Source organism: Prinia subflava, chromosome 3 (assembly GCF_021018805.1).
Source record: "Prinia subflava isolate CZ2003 ecotype Zambia chromosome 3, Cam_Psub_1.2, whole genome shotgun sequence".
Taxonomy (NCBI): domain Eukaryota; kingdom Metazoa; phylum Chordata; class Aves; order Passeriformes; family Cisticolidae; genus Prinia; species Prinia subflava.
In genome coordinates this window covers 101,943,046-101,957,147 of record NC_086249.1, presented here as the reverse complement: position 1 = coordinate 101,957,147, position 14,102 = coordinate 101,943,046, and the positions used below count along the sequence as shown (strand labels likewise).

The 14,102-nt window shown below is 42.7% G+C and overlaps 1 protein-coding gene across 3 annotated transcripts in view; it reads right to left on the bottom strand.

Annotated features, from left to right (window-relative positions):
* Nucleotides 1–11,054, bottom strand: part of LOC134548357 (V-set domain containing T-cell activation inhibitor 1-like) — a 42,568-nt gene extending 31,514 nt beyond the window's left edge. Inside the window, exons 1-3 of one of the 3 annotated variants that reach the window (XM_063393076.1) lie at nucleotides 10,993–11,054; nucleotides 3,631–3,779; nucleotides 1,086–1,217 (exon numbers count right to left, since the gene is read on the bottom strand). The gene's annotated coding sequence lies outside the window, so the exon portion shown is untranslated. The remainder of the gene's footprint in view (nucleotides 1–1,085; nucleotides 1,218–3,630; nucleotides 3,780–10,992) is intronic. The other 2 variants (XM_063393077.1, XM_063393078.1) reach the window with 2 other exon arrangements.
* Nucleotides 11,055–14,102: the final 3,048 nt, after the last annotated feature.

Sequence of the window (14,102 nt, the reverse complement as noted above, 5' to 3'; positions counted from 1 at the left end):
GAGAGACCATGGGAAGGATCTGCTTGGCTCTAGACCTGATCTCTCTGTGGTGGCAGCAATCATTGGCCTGGCAAGATATTGATAAAGGAGCTGAAAGCAATTTTGCTTTAGTAAAAAAATTCTGGTTCAGAATTTAAGCTCATGCCAATGTAGAACATGGGGTTCTCAAATGTTAGAAGAGAAGCCAGAGTTGGAAATGACACTTAAATGCACTTAAGTTGAGAAATGTGTTTGGACTGCACAACTAATTAACTATATTCATAAACTGATGGGAGGCACAAAAATATCAAGCAAACAGCTGTCTCCTTCATCTCATTTAGCCTGCTCTTTTCAGCATCCTTCAGCAAGTAAATTGTAAGTGGAATAAAATAATATGGAAAATGTCATGGTAGCATATGCACAAGGTGGCGTGAGAAGAAAATACATGCAAAATTAAGCTGTAGAAATAATTTTAAAAATTAGAACCCTATAGATTATAACCCATCACAGTTATCTAGATGAATATTTTGCCTGTTCTCTTCATCCTTCCCATTCTATCATAAAGTTGCATTCTTCACCTACATGGAGCAAAAGCTGGATTACACCACCCACCAGTGTTCTCTTTTCAGAGAGCAGAAGTGAACTCAGAGTGAAACTTTGGCTACTGGAGTGGTGCAATTAATAACTCCAGCACGTGGAACTCATGCCCATGCAGTGCTACACTAAGACACTGGCACTTCTCCAGCTCCTGCTAGCACCTCTGCACCACACCTTGCTCTGGGGTTAGGATTTGTCTCAAGGTGTTGAGGTGTTGTTTTAAAAACATATGAGCAGATGGGAACTGAAATTGATGAATGGAAGTCTCTGAGGCTCAGGCTGCTTTGAGAAATATAAATATATAAATTTTATATAAATATGAAAGGTAAATTCACAATGTATACACACCCTCACATGCTCTGAAAATGGTCAGTGTTCAGTGAGGCATGTTCAGTGAAGTGTGTTCACTTTCTGTGTGTGTGTGCATATATTTAACGTAGCAGAAAAGTACCTCATTGCTCAGAGGACAGTTTAGATGCATTTTCCTCCCCTCCCCTTATTCCTCTCACCTGTTGAACCAAAGCTCAGTCATGGACATGTCCTGGCATGTGGGCTGTCACCTTTTTTGGCTGTTTGGGGATGTTCAGCTTCCACAGGAGGCAGTTGCTCTACAGGCTCTTCGTCCTGAGAGGGAGGGAAAGCTGTGACACAGTTCAGAGAAGGAAAGTGAGAAGGGTGTGAAAGACAAACCAGCTAAACTCTTTCCAAGGATTCTTAAATACTCATAATAGAAGCATAGAATGAGTTGGAAGTAACCCTGAAAGATCATCTTGTTCCAACCCACCCTGCCAAGGGACAAGGATGTCTTCTGCTAGACCAGGTTGCTCAGAGACACATCCAGCCTGGCCTGGATGCTTCCAAGGATGGGGCATCCACAGCTTCTCTGGGCAATCCATTTTAGTGCTTCAGCACTCTCACACCACTCTCATTTTTCCTGATGTGCAACCTGCATCTACCTTTTTTCAGTTTAAAATTGTTGTCCTTTGTCCTGGTAAAAAGTCTCTTTCTTATCAGCCCCTGAAAGGCCCCTCTGAGATCTCCAAGGAGCCTTTTCCAGGCTGAAAAACCTCAACTCTCTCAGCCTCTCTCAGTGCTCAGAGGAGAGATGTTCCAGCACTGACCATTTTCGTGGACTTTTTCTGGATCTCCTCCAACAGATCCCTGTTTTATGTAAGCAGAAAACTGTAGATGCCATTTACCATGATAGGGTGGGAAAATCCAAAAAGTCCCCTAAAGAGTTGACTGCACCTGTGTGTGTGTGGTGTTGATTTTTTTTTTCAAATTATATATATATATATATTTTTTTTCTTTGGAGAGTGAAACGTTTTTCTCTCACCCATCCCTCACCCACCCCCAACCACTGAGTGGTTTCTCTGGAGAAAAAATGTCCATAGCTGGTGACTGTTCTACCAAAAGGTCAGTCTCCTAAATGTAGTATACACCCATGCAATATTCTTTTAGGGCTTTCCCAACTGGGGAAAGTGTATCAGAGACTTTTTTGTAGTGTTTATCTTGGTAAATATTCCAATAACCTGATCTGTATTACAAGAAGAGCCTTTGGAGTTGAAAATTTCTTATTACCTCCTCTCCCTTTCCAGAAAGAGATAAATAATTTCTTTAGAATGAAAAATCTGTGCTGATCTCCACCTTTGCACTACTCACACTTGTGTTGCCAAGATTAAACTCCAAGTAGTGGCAAGCTTTTTGATTTAATGAGAACTGAAATCTATAGCTGTGTCATTTCACTTCTTTCTCAGGATTCACTTTTAGTCAAATGGTGGAACACGTTTATTTAGCTTTCAAAAAGGCAAAATTATCTGGCTTGAGCAGGCTTTTGAGGGGTCTGAGCCAGGTTCACAGGAAGGAGGTGTGAGAAATTGGACTTTGTGGTATCTGTAACTCTGTACTTTTACCAGGTGTTTCTCTCCTATCTTCCTCTGCCTCTGCATTAATTTGGTGGGTACAGTCCCCTCTCAAGGAGGGGATAAACATTCAAGGAGAAAATTAGGTTTTGAGATAGAAAGTTGGTTTAAATGCCCTATTATAGGAATGTACATGGCATGTACATCTATTGCTGTATAGTTTTTGTGGTTTGTTTTTTAATTAATCTAATATAAGGCAAGGCAATCTAATATAAACCAAGGCACCAAGTTTGTCTGAAGCCCACTTGTGCAACAGAAGTTGGTTCTCTTTTCTTTTCTTTTTTTTTCTTTTCCAAAGTCCACCACCCACTAAACTGCAGTGAGTCAGATTGGGAAAACCCTCCTGTCTGCACAGGAGAAACTCTGCTCCTTGCCCTCTTTCTTGTCTTATCACTCTTACACTTCTTCACTGCTTGCAGTGAATCTCAGGTTCTGTGTGTGTGCTGCTCAGCCCCTGGGAGCTCCTGCCTTCCTTTTCAGCTGCAGTTACTCTCTGCCACTCTGTAAACAGTGACCTTTCAGGACCTGAGCAGTTACCCAGAGCTCCCTTTTTGGTGTGGCCAGGATGTCAGCATGTCCTGAGGCTTTGCTCTCTTGCTCAGGTGACATTTCGAGGCAGTAAGTGTGATTTCATTGTTTTCAGCCTAGTTCATCCTCTGAACTTCACTAAACTGAGACTCCCTACTCAGTCCCCTCTCTCACGGTGCCACTTTAATGACTAAGGAAAAGCAAAAAGATAAGAGCAGAAACAAAGGCAAAGCGGTACTCAGTGAGAAAATGAGTTGGAAATGTCTTTTGTTTTAGTGGTGGTGTCACTTTCCATTTTGCAGTCTAAGCACAGCCCAGCTGGGAGCCAGGACAGGGCAGAGCAGTCCCACTGCTGGGAACCCCCTCAATCTGGAGTTTTTCCTCTCAAATTGTCACTTTTTCCTGGCAAATTGTCGCATATGACAAAAGAAAAAAAAAAACCAAACAACAAACCCTAAGGCAAATCCACATCGTTTCTTTTTCATTTTTTCACATGGCTACATCCTTGAAGCAAGTGTAAAAGAGCTCAGCCAAAACCCACAGCCCAAACACTGCAATTTTAGCACTTTCTCATTCAAGACAGAAAACTCCATCTCCTGCTTACCTCTGTGGAATCTCCCTGTGCTCCCTCTGCATGTGCTGAGATCCAAACCTGCTGCTGCATTCACAGCTTCTCCTGTGAATGAGGAAGTGCTGGAGCAGGGCAGGATGTGAGCAGTGACTCAGAAATCAGGGGCTGTTCCTCCAGCCAAGCTGAGGAATAAATGGAATTATTATCAGCTCTCACTGTAGCTCGTTCAGCTGACGTAAGGGCTCACAAGTTACCCCTTTACCAATAGAAAAAGCTCAGGAGAATCCACCTCTGATCTTTTCCCAGAATTTAGCTGTTTATGACAATGCCTGCAGGTGTTGCAGTTCTTTCTAGGAGGACTGCCTACCTTTTGTCCTGTAGTTAAACATTTCTTTGCCTGAATGTGCTGTTTGGAAATGTTCAGAACCAGGATTCTGCCAGAGTTTCTGACACAACCCTTGTCTCTCAGCTTAAGCAGGCACTTAAGACATTGCTTAATTCTTTCCATTGAGAAAACTCTTAAAAATATACTCTTAAAAATAATTTAAAAACTCTTATCTTGCAGTTAGTTTTGACTGCTGCTCATGTATTTGGTTTCCTGTACAGCTGAGCACAGAGGCTGCCCCTTGCAGTTCCCAAGCATGACTTTCCAAACTCTGCAGTGCCAAAAAAAGCTATTTCTTCTACTTGCTCTGCAATCAAGCACTGCTTTTTCCCTGGCTCTCTGCTTTTGATGTGCAGCTGCTGAGCAGTATTTGCCCCTTATATTTTCAGCCAGCCATGGCAGAAGCCTTTCCTTTTCTCCTTGGGAGCTCTTGCATCTCCCTGAGCTGTGGGCCTGGCACAGTCTGCTGTCACATTCCATAAAGGAATTGATGTTTTCCTTTCAATGGGCATTTGCTGCCAAGGGCATTTCTTCACTGGGGGTTTTTGCACATAGTTGCATAATTGCACAATTCAGCAATTGTAGAAAAACATATTTGGTAGATTCTGTTCAACACTTATTCAAACTGCCAGTTTCTGGGTAGTCTCTCTTGCATTGAATTGAATCCTTCTGACATCTCCCTTTGTTTACTTTACAGATGTACACACACACTTCTTAATGCACTGTTAGTGTTGAACTTAACATTATATAAACATGCCACAAAAGGCATACCCATTGATTTGAATTATTATTTAAAAGTATTAAATAGTAATTACTCTTAAAAATAAATAACAGTAATATAACCACTCATTCATCTCAGCTCCTCCACTGTTTGGATTAAGTAGAGAGCTTGCTATTTAACCAAGCTGGATGAATTTAAATATTAATATGTAACTCTCATATTAAAAAAACCCCACTATTTAAACTTTAGAATAAGCCTGTTTGGTTCTTTGATTTTTTTTAAATTAAGTTAGAAGTTAAATAATTTAAAAAGTCTAGAAAATCATCTTTCATTGTCACAGTAAACAAACAAAGCCACCCACACTCTACTTAATTGTTTTAAAAGTAAGACTCAATAAATCAGCCAGCTTCATGGTAGTATTTCAGCAATATGTGATTTCTCACTTAAATTGGGCTGTAATGGAGTTGCTTATTTTCTCCCATGGCAGTGATAATCCAGGGTATTTCTTGAGGCAGTTCACTTTGGGAAATGCCTGATTATGCCTGATGCAACTCATATTTCGGTGGATGGAAGACAGAACAGAGGAAAAAACTTCTGAATTTGTAGAAGTCATTTTCTCTCTAGCATTGAAATACAAAAGTAGAAGGCTTCCAAGGCTAAAGTTCCTGATGAAGTACCAAGCCCATCTATGGCTGCAGTAATGTCCAGAGAAAGTAATAATGGTGATTTTTTTACCCTCATGCTCTTCTGAGAGCTACTCTTCTGGAAGATCCTAATCCTCCTCTGAGAACTCCTCTCATAGCAACAGAAATATTGTCCAAATTAACTCAGTTGCTGGAATCTGACTCAGAGGTGCCATGTCCTGCTCCAGATAAAAGGAAATCACTCCGTAACAAAGTTTGTGATGGTGTTTCCTTAATGTTTCATAAGCTAATTCCTTCTTTACGTGTTTTGAACAAGCCTAAATTTAAACCGTCAGCTGAATTAATTCCCCTGTGTGTCCAGTGATTTCAATAACCTTTCCCACTACATCCTTTAAAAGTTCTTTGTCTTTCAATACAAGTTTTTCTTGTGTTTTGTCTTCCAAGTGCCCTGGCTTGGTGATTGAGTACCACCTAACAAAAAGAAAATCTTGAGGATGGAAAGACTACTGTGTTCCAGCTCTGTGTCCTTCACTCTTTTCTCATGTTATTTCTGTCCTCCCCTATTGCAGGAGGAGGTAGCAGATGTGGGTCACTGATGCATCCTTCCAAAACCCCTCAGTGCACACAAATACAGGAGCCACAGACACCTGTGGTCATTTAGTGGTCTGGAGTGAGGGCTGTGGGTCTGGCAGGCATGGCCGTACAGTTTCTACTCAATTTGATTTTCAGTGATAAACACAAAGGATTCATGCTGATCTGTGGTGATTACTCACCAGGATCAACCTTTCCAGTGTGTTTGAGCTTTGGAGTTGGTTTTTTTGGGGGGTGATTTTTTTTCCCAGGCTCTTTAGTGGCTCATGTGACAGGTGTGAGGTGCTGTGGTTGCTCAGTGTTCCACTGTGCTATGCTGACTGTAGTCAAACTTGAAAGAAAATTAAGATGTAGCAGCAGTGCAGTACTGCCTTATAATTGTTTATCTTGACAGAAAGAAAAGACTGAAGGAAATATTTTTTTTTCTTCCTACCCTTCCTGTTCTTTCAACATCGTCCTTTTGAACTTAGCATGGGTTGAGTGACCTGAAAGAGAATGCTGTTATGGCTAGATGCTTTCAAATTCCAGCCATAACTTTTCAAGAGTCCCAGAGTGGTTGAGCTTGGAAGGGACATCTGGAAGTGATCTGGTTCTGCTCCCCTGCTCCAACCAGGCCACCTACTTGATCTTCAGACAGAGCCTCCAGTGTGTGCCCATTTCCTCTGGTCCTGCCACTGGACACTGCTGAAGAGAGCTCTGTCCTCCTTGCCCCCTCCCTGGAGATATTTCCATTCACTGCTGAAATCCCACTTGAGCCCTCTCTGCCCCAGGCAGGACAGCCCCAGTTCTCTCAGCCTTTCCTCACAGAAGACATACTCCAATCTCTTCCTCACCCTTGTGGCCCTTCACTCTCTGTCCTTTAGATTAATATATTTATTTTATGGGGGAACACAGAACTCCAGAAGTGGCCTCATTATTGCTGAGGAGAGAGAAGGGATCACCTCCCTCAACCTGCAGGCAATATTTTGCCTAGTGCAGCTCAGGACACCTTTAATCCTCTTTGCCACAAGGATACAATGCTGACTTGTGTTCAACATGGATCATTGTTCTTTCTCTTCTTGAAGACAGGGGTGTGATGTTTGCTCTCTGATTCTCTGCCACTCACAATTGCCATCATCCATCAAGGATTACCAAGAGTGACCTTGCAATGATATCTACCAGCTCCCTCAGCACTCATTGGTGCATCCCATCAAAATCTTGGATTTGATCAAATTCCAGGTGGATTTTGGTTTTCTTGACTGTGTTTCTGCATGCTCAGACAGTGTCTCTGTTCTTTCCATGTTACCCACCCCTGCCCCACCCTCTGCATGCTTTCTTTTGTGCCTGGGTGTTGGCAGGATTTCCTTGTTCATCCATGTAGGCCTCTTGGTATATTTTTGGGTTTTTTTTTTTTTTTTTTGCTTCCTACACATTGCCATGAAGCAAGCACAGAACAAAACTTTGTTGAGACAAGCTACCAAGCCAACACAAATCCTTAAGCTGACTCATGTATTACAGGCCACTGCCTAACGTCTTGTTGGTTTTCAGCACCTGGGGCTTTTCACTTCAGTGTTTGGAGGTGTTCACATGATCAGTACTTTTGTCATGATGCATTTAGGGTGTATAAATGTGCCTTCTCCCTTCTATTTGCCATATTCTGCATATTTACTAAAAGGTTTCCAACTGAAGCAAAATGCAGCCTGCTTTTCCACAGAACCTGACTCCCTTGCTTTGTTACCAAACACAGCTGCCCACGTCTACTAATTCAAACACTATGAATCAGATGCTTTCCAAAGTCAGAGCCAGACTGTTTTCATCATCTATAAGTGAATTGGTGGAAGAAAAAAATGATTTACATATTTTAATTTCCTGTATCTGGAAGATAAACTTGCATTCAGCTAAGTGCTGGTGCAGACTGGTCGACCTGTGTATTCTAATTTGGTGCTATGATAGCATGTTGTAACCTTGCAATATTCCTTTTTATAGTTGATTATTTCCCCCCTGCTTGTGTTTGTTATCCAAATGGCTTCTAAGCCTGCTAGCAGAGTACTCCAAAACAGCGAATCTTTTTTTGGCTGTTATTCATCCCATATTGGTGATTGTACCTGCTATTACTAATAAATGTGAGCCTTTCTCTTTGCCCTGCCCCTAATTTGCTACCAGAAGAGCCAAATAATAGAGACAGTCTTAACCAAGCTGAGCAGAGGACAGAGAGGTTTTTTGGGTGAGGCAGTGCAGACCAGCAGTAGCTGTATCTTGCCATGCTCATCTTCTCTACTTCCTGTTTCTAAACCTTAATCCTCCAGTTCATGTGGAAACAAAAAGACTGTTTACATGAGGCTGGTGAGCACCTGAAGCTGTGTACTTCATTTGTCACTTTGGATTTGGCTGCAGACTGAGGCTTTCCAGCCCGTGGGAAGCTATCCTGGTTGTGGTTGGTTTTCCTGGTTTCCATGTATTTAGCTAAGACCTTATGTGATTAGGACTCTTATTCCAGGATGCAGAGATATGAAGAAATAATGAGTTTTCATGCTGGCTTTTGAACCACTTGAGCAATAGTAGAAGACCTTTCATGGTGCAGCCATAGTAGCAAAAATTGAAGCAGCATGTTCAGTTGCAAAGGAAGAGGTGACAGCCAGCAGCACTGCTGTCCAAGAGATGTTCTAAGTCCTGGCAATAAGAGATGCTTGGCAAGAAATATGTATTTATTACTGAGACCTAATGACCTGAAAATGCCAGTAGGAATGGGAACAAAAACTCAGCTTGACTGTGAGAAAAGAATAAATGCGAAGCTGATTTTTGCTACTACTTTTGTCAGTCTGATCTCTTAAATGATAAAGCTTTTGGGCCAATCAATTAGCTGTTTGTGTCTCTCTGAAGTCAATTCCCCATTTTTCAGCGTACCCTGCAGTGGGTGGCTGCCCAAGGGCTCAGGATCTCAGACACTCAAGAGGGAGGATTTTTACTTTTTCTGTAAAGGTGTTGATGGCTGTATTTGCCACAAGGCTTCTGGGTTTTCCTAGGGCATAGCAGCAAGCACTGGGAGGTGTTGGAAGTGTAATTTGCGCCATGTATTGTTGCTTTCCTCCCAACATAAGCAAGACATAAAACAGACTCTTCTAGTTTGGAGGGACCTGCTTTGCCTAGAAATGTGCAGTGAGCACACCCGCCTTTTGAAAGGTATTTAACATTCCAACCAGCTTATTTGCAACTGTAATGGTGTGTGGGGGTGTAACTGGGTTCCTCCTGGGCCTGTGAGTTGTGTGAGCCAGGCACTGAGCAGAGGTACCTGGGGAAGGTTCAGCACAGTCCCAGCAATGCCATCCGCAGTCCTTCAGTGATGCAACTGCTCAGGCTAAAGCTAATTATAGGAGAGGTTCTTCCATGTAGGCATGGCAGGGATACCCTGAAATCCAAGAGTAAAAGCACCCTACAGCTTGATTTATGCATCACCAAGTGTGCTCTGTGCTATCCTGTATGAGTTTTGTCAAGCCTGATGTGTTCATTTCTGAACAGGACTGCAGACCCAGACACTCTTGGTATATCTTGTGGAGGGTTTTTTGTCTCTGAAGGATTATGTGTTAATGTAAATGTCCCTGCAAGGTGAGCAGGGACTTTGTGATGTGAAGTATATAGCAGCAACTCTGGACTTCACCTGAGCTAAAAATTAATATTTATTTCTAAATTCCATGAATGAAAGCACAATTTTTCCTAGTGTGAATGTTCAGGCAGGCAGGCAGTCTCTAATAACTGTCTATGTAATGAAGTTGCTGGTACTCTGCCAACCTGTGAGGAGCAGCACCTCAAGAGGAAAAAAACAGTCTGTGGTGTCTTGGCAGTGAAAAGGGAGACAAGCTTTGACTTGCTGGGGTGTGGGGGAAAAAAACGCACAGCCTGAATGAAAATAAAGTCTGAATGAAAGCTGTGACGTTCCAGTTGTGTTTGCATCCAGTCTGTGACAGTCATGCCACCCAGACAAGGACATTGTGGGAGCCACGTGCTTTCTTGCATACCTCCTTGTAAAATTTGACTAGCATTTGGCACACTGCTAAATTGCACTTTATTTCTGTTCAAATACACTTTTGTGTGCAGCTGCTTTGTGCTCACCTCAGCAACTGGGCTCACTGCTTGCATGGAGCTTCCAGCTGAGATAGGATATATCAGAGATATGTTATCCCAATATTTATTTTGGCTGGGTGCTCTATCCCATCACCTGGGAGTGCAGAGATGAAGATTATAGCTTGGTTTGTGTCTTGGTTTGAGAAGACAGGTGTCTGCCAGGACAAAGTGGAGTTTCCCTTGGAATGGAGAGTGTAAACTCCCCTCCCTCTAAATTATTATAATTTTTCAGTTAAGGGCTTTCAGGCAAAGTTTTGGGAAATGGAATAACAGTTCTTTACTAGGAATATTAAAAATACAAATATAGTAGTACAAAAACAAACAGACAAACAACCCCTAGAAACCCTGACAGAACCAGAAATATGACTTGACATCCTGTTGGTCAGGGTGTTGGAACCAGTCCAAATAAATCCATGTGGTAACACTGATGTAGTTCTGTTGGAGTAGAGATGATCCTGTAGAAAGGGTCCAGTGATGGGGAGATTGCTCTGGTTTTCCTCTGGGAATCCAGTGGAAAAGCAGAATACCTGGTGTTCCTACATCTCAGTTTTTATCTGGGTAGGAACAGTTGGCTCCTCCCCACTGGGTGGAGCATCTCTCAATGGATGATATAATGTGTGATGTCACTGGTGAGCCTCAATGGCCCATTAACAGAAGATATCCCCCAGAGGGTGGACAGTGGTGAAAGAGATAAAAAACACTGCCCCACCTGCTTTTAACAGCTGGTCTGTTATCAGAAGGCATCCACCCTCCTCCCCCTGGAGTTACAAGAGATAAAGGAAAAATATCTCCCCAACTGCTTTCAACAGATAAAATAGAATACACTTTTTTTTTGGTTACAAAACCCAAGCCACTTTGTAAGACATGTAGTGAGAGATTAGTAAAATTTCTGGGCTGTAGAGCGTGTGTAGGAGGGGGTGTAGGATCCATAGCCAGCTTCACAGCCAGCTTCTTACCTGGCTTCTGCCTAGGTGCAAAAGTTCAGTGGTTCCCTCCTTGTTGTTTGCAGCAGCACTGCCTGGAGACTAAACCAAACAGTTCCTTTCCTTTCCTGCTCTTCAACCGCACCCCACATCTTCTGAAAAACATGCAGGCAGGGACACACCTCTTGTGCCTGGGATCCCTCATGGCTGTGGGGTGCTCAAGCCTGAGCACCTGTGACCTAGGAACACTAAAACCAGTTTTAATACAAAAAATGGTGTAGTATATAAAATACTAGTGGAGGTATTTGACACATGGGTTGTCTCCTACTGTTTCCCAAGACTCGAAGGTCTATTGATGCAATTAATGCAGCCACAGAGTCTGGTGGATTCCTCTGGCCAAGTTTTCTGTTTCTGAGCAACCATTGCTTGACTTTGTTTAGAAATAATTTTATACCCAGATTATGTTGTGATGTAGTAGGAATTGCTCAAAAATTAATCTAAGACACATTATATAAAGCTGGTCAGCAGTTGCCACATTGCCAAAAATGCTGACTGAAAGGCACTGGCTCAGTCTGTGCATGCCTGGTGGTTTTGTGGTTGATCATTCCAGCTGGCCAGAGTATATGCTTGTCAATGGGAGCTCCTCTTTAAAGGCTTCTTTAAATAAAAATAAATTAAACCCAAATCAATTCCCCCACAAACCTTCATATACTGAGGACTGGCCAATTGTCACTGGGCTGGACCAGATGAAAAGATTTTATTTTTTTCCCCTTTTTCATTTTTGTTCCTCCTCTCAACTGGATCAAACTGTCCCATACAAAACAGTGTGGGAAGGCAGCTGTGTGCCTCATGGTAGTCATGAAAAATGCAACTGCAGATAATAAACAGATAATCAGAAGTTCGACAGAACAGTTGCGCAAAGTTTGGGGGTTATTTATTTATTTGTGTGTTTAATTATGTGTTCTTTTAACTTTTTCCTGCTCAAAGGCACCTACCCCTCAGCCCTGGGGTGTGCCCAGGACTCCTAAAGGGATCCCCATCTGCTCATCCTGTCAGGGATCCCTGGAGATCTCCCTGTCTCCAAAGCCACTTCCTGAGCTTCTCCAGTCCTTCAGTTTCTGGGCAGGTTTTCTGTGTCAGCTGGTGCCAGGAGTGCAGGAGACCTTCCTGGGGTGGTGTCCCCTTGCCTCACCCTGTGTAGAATCAGTGAATCAATTCTCCTGGAAAGTGTGGTCATTTGGGTTTTTCTCCTGGTTTTGATAAGAGAATTCAATAATGTATCTCAAATAAGATAGCAGCCAGAGAGAAATATGAGCATACCCAGACTTAGGTCATGAGAGCAGGGAAAACCAAACTAAAGGCTTTGAAAGACCAGGTTTATGGTGGGACTTGTGGTACTTTGCTGGCACAGAGTTTAATCACACTGATCTGAGCTGGTTAATAAGACTTCCAATAAGGTGATGAAGATATTTCATGCTTGCCTACTGTTATAAAATCAGCTACAGTTCATGAATTTTGCTCCTTTATTCCTTGACCTATTTTTGGTTACTGTAACTGCAGTGGTGATGCATTTTAGAAGTTAGGTAGCACAATAATGGTAAGTCTGACTGATAGAGAGATGAATTGAGAGGTGTAGAGTTGCTTCTAGTTCAGCATGATGCTGTGGAAAAGTCATTTTTGCAAGCAAATCTGATCTTGTTTCGGAAGTGCAGTCTCAGGCCTGTAAGAGGCTTGACATGTGACAGCACAGATCTGGCAGAAGAAATGAAGAAGAAAACATTTGCAGTCACTCCTTGTCCACATGATATCTGTGCTACTGTTGCTTCTTACTGATAGATTCTTAAAAGATTTCCAGTTTGAATGAGAAATATCTTATCTTTTTCCTCTTTCAAGGTTTTTTTTTAGAGTTGATAATTTTTTGTGCAGTGTAACCCCATTCAAAATTAGCAAACAGCTTCTGTTGACTTATGATGTCCACTGGAGTGAATACTGCAAAAAAGTAGAATTTCCAGTCCAGCAAGTGGAAAAAGGTCTCTGCAAGCTGGAGATACGAGTGTATCTCATAGGCAGCCTTGTGTGGCTCTGAGCACAACTCTGTCCAAGTTTGTCAGTTATACAGTTGTCCTAAGCAGCACTTCTTGGAATTACAAATTAATTTTCCAAACTTCTTGGAAAAACAAATGAGTAATTTATTAGTAAATTGTTGGGACCTATTTTGGGCAAGTTCAAAGGTCAGCCTAAGCATCTTTGATATATGAGCATCTGTCTCTACACTGCAGTTTTCTGTGCCAGATTGAAATGGGAGACAGGCTCTTTCCTAACAATATGCAAAAAAAGAGTTTGTGATTAATAGTAATGTCACATGGAGCTGCCAAGGACTTGCATTTAACAGCAGGGAGCATGGTTCAGATACAGTAATTATGCTAAGTGGTGCTGATAACACAGGAAAGGTTGGAAGCATTTTTCCTGTGTTGGAAGGTAATTGTACAAACTGTTACCTGTTGTCACAGAAGTGTGTCCTGAAAGATGAATGGCATAGAAGCTGCTGCTCTGGAATTCCCTGGGATGCCAGGTGCAGAGGAGGTCACCTCAAAGAACATGTGGGGTGCCTTTTATAAACACAGAATGGGTGAGTTGGGAAGGGGCCACAGTTGGTCATCCAGTCCCACCTCCCTGCTCACGCAGTGTCCCCTGGAACGTGTTACTCAGGATTGTGTCAGACAGCCTTTGGGTATCTCCAGGGAAGATCTCCACAGTCTCTCTAGACCTCCTGGTCCAGTGCTCAGCCACCCTCAATGAAAAGTTCTTCCTCATTTTCAGGTGGAACTTTCTGCCCAGTTTCTGCCCATTCCTCTTGTCCCATTCCTGAGCACCACAGAGCAGAGGCTGCTCCATGCTCTGACCCCTCCCTGCAGACAATGACAGACTGGCTGAAGTCTCCCCTCTCAGCTGTCTCTTCTTGAGGCTGAACAGCCCCACCACCCTCAGCATTTCCTCATCACTGAGCTGCTCCAGCCCCCCAGACACCTTGGTACCCTTGTTCCAGACTTGCTCCTGGAGCTCCACAATAATCCTCAAATGGGGACCAGATGACAATGATTCCATCCCATATCACATCAGGGAGGTGGTGAAGGCCCTAATGC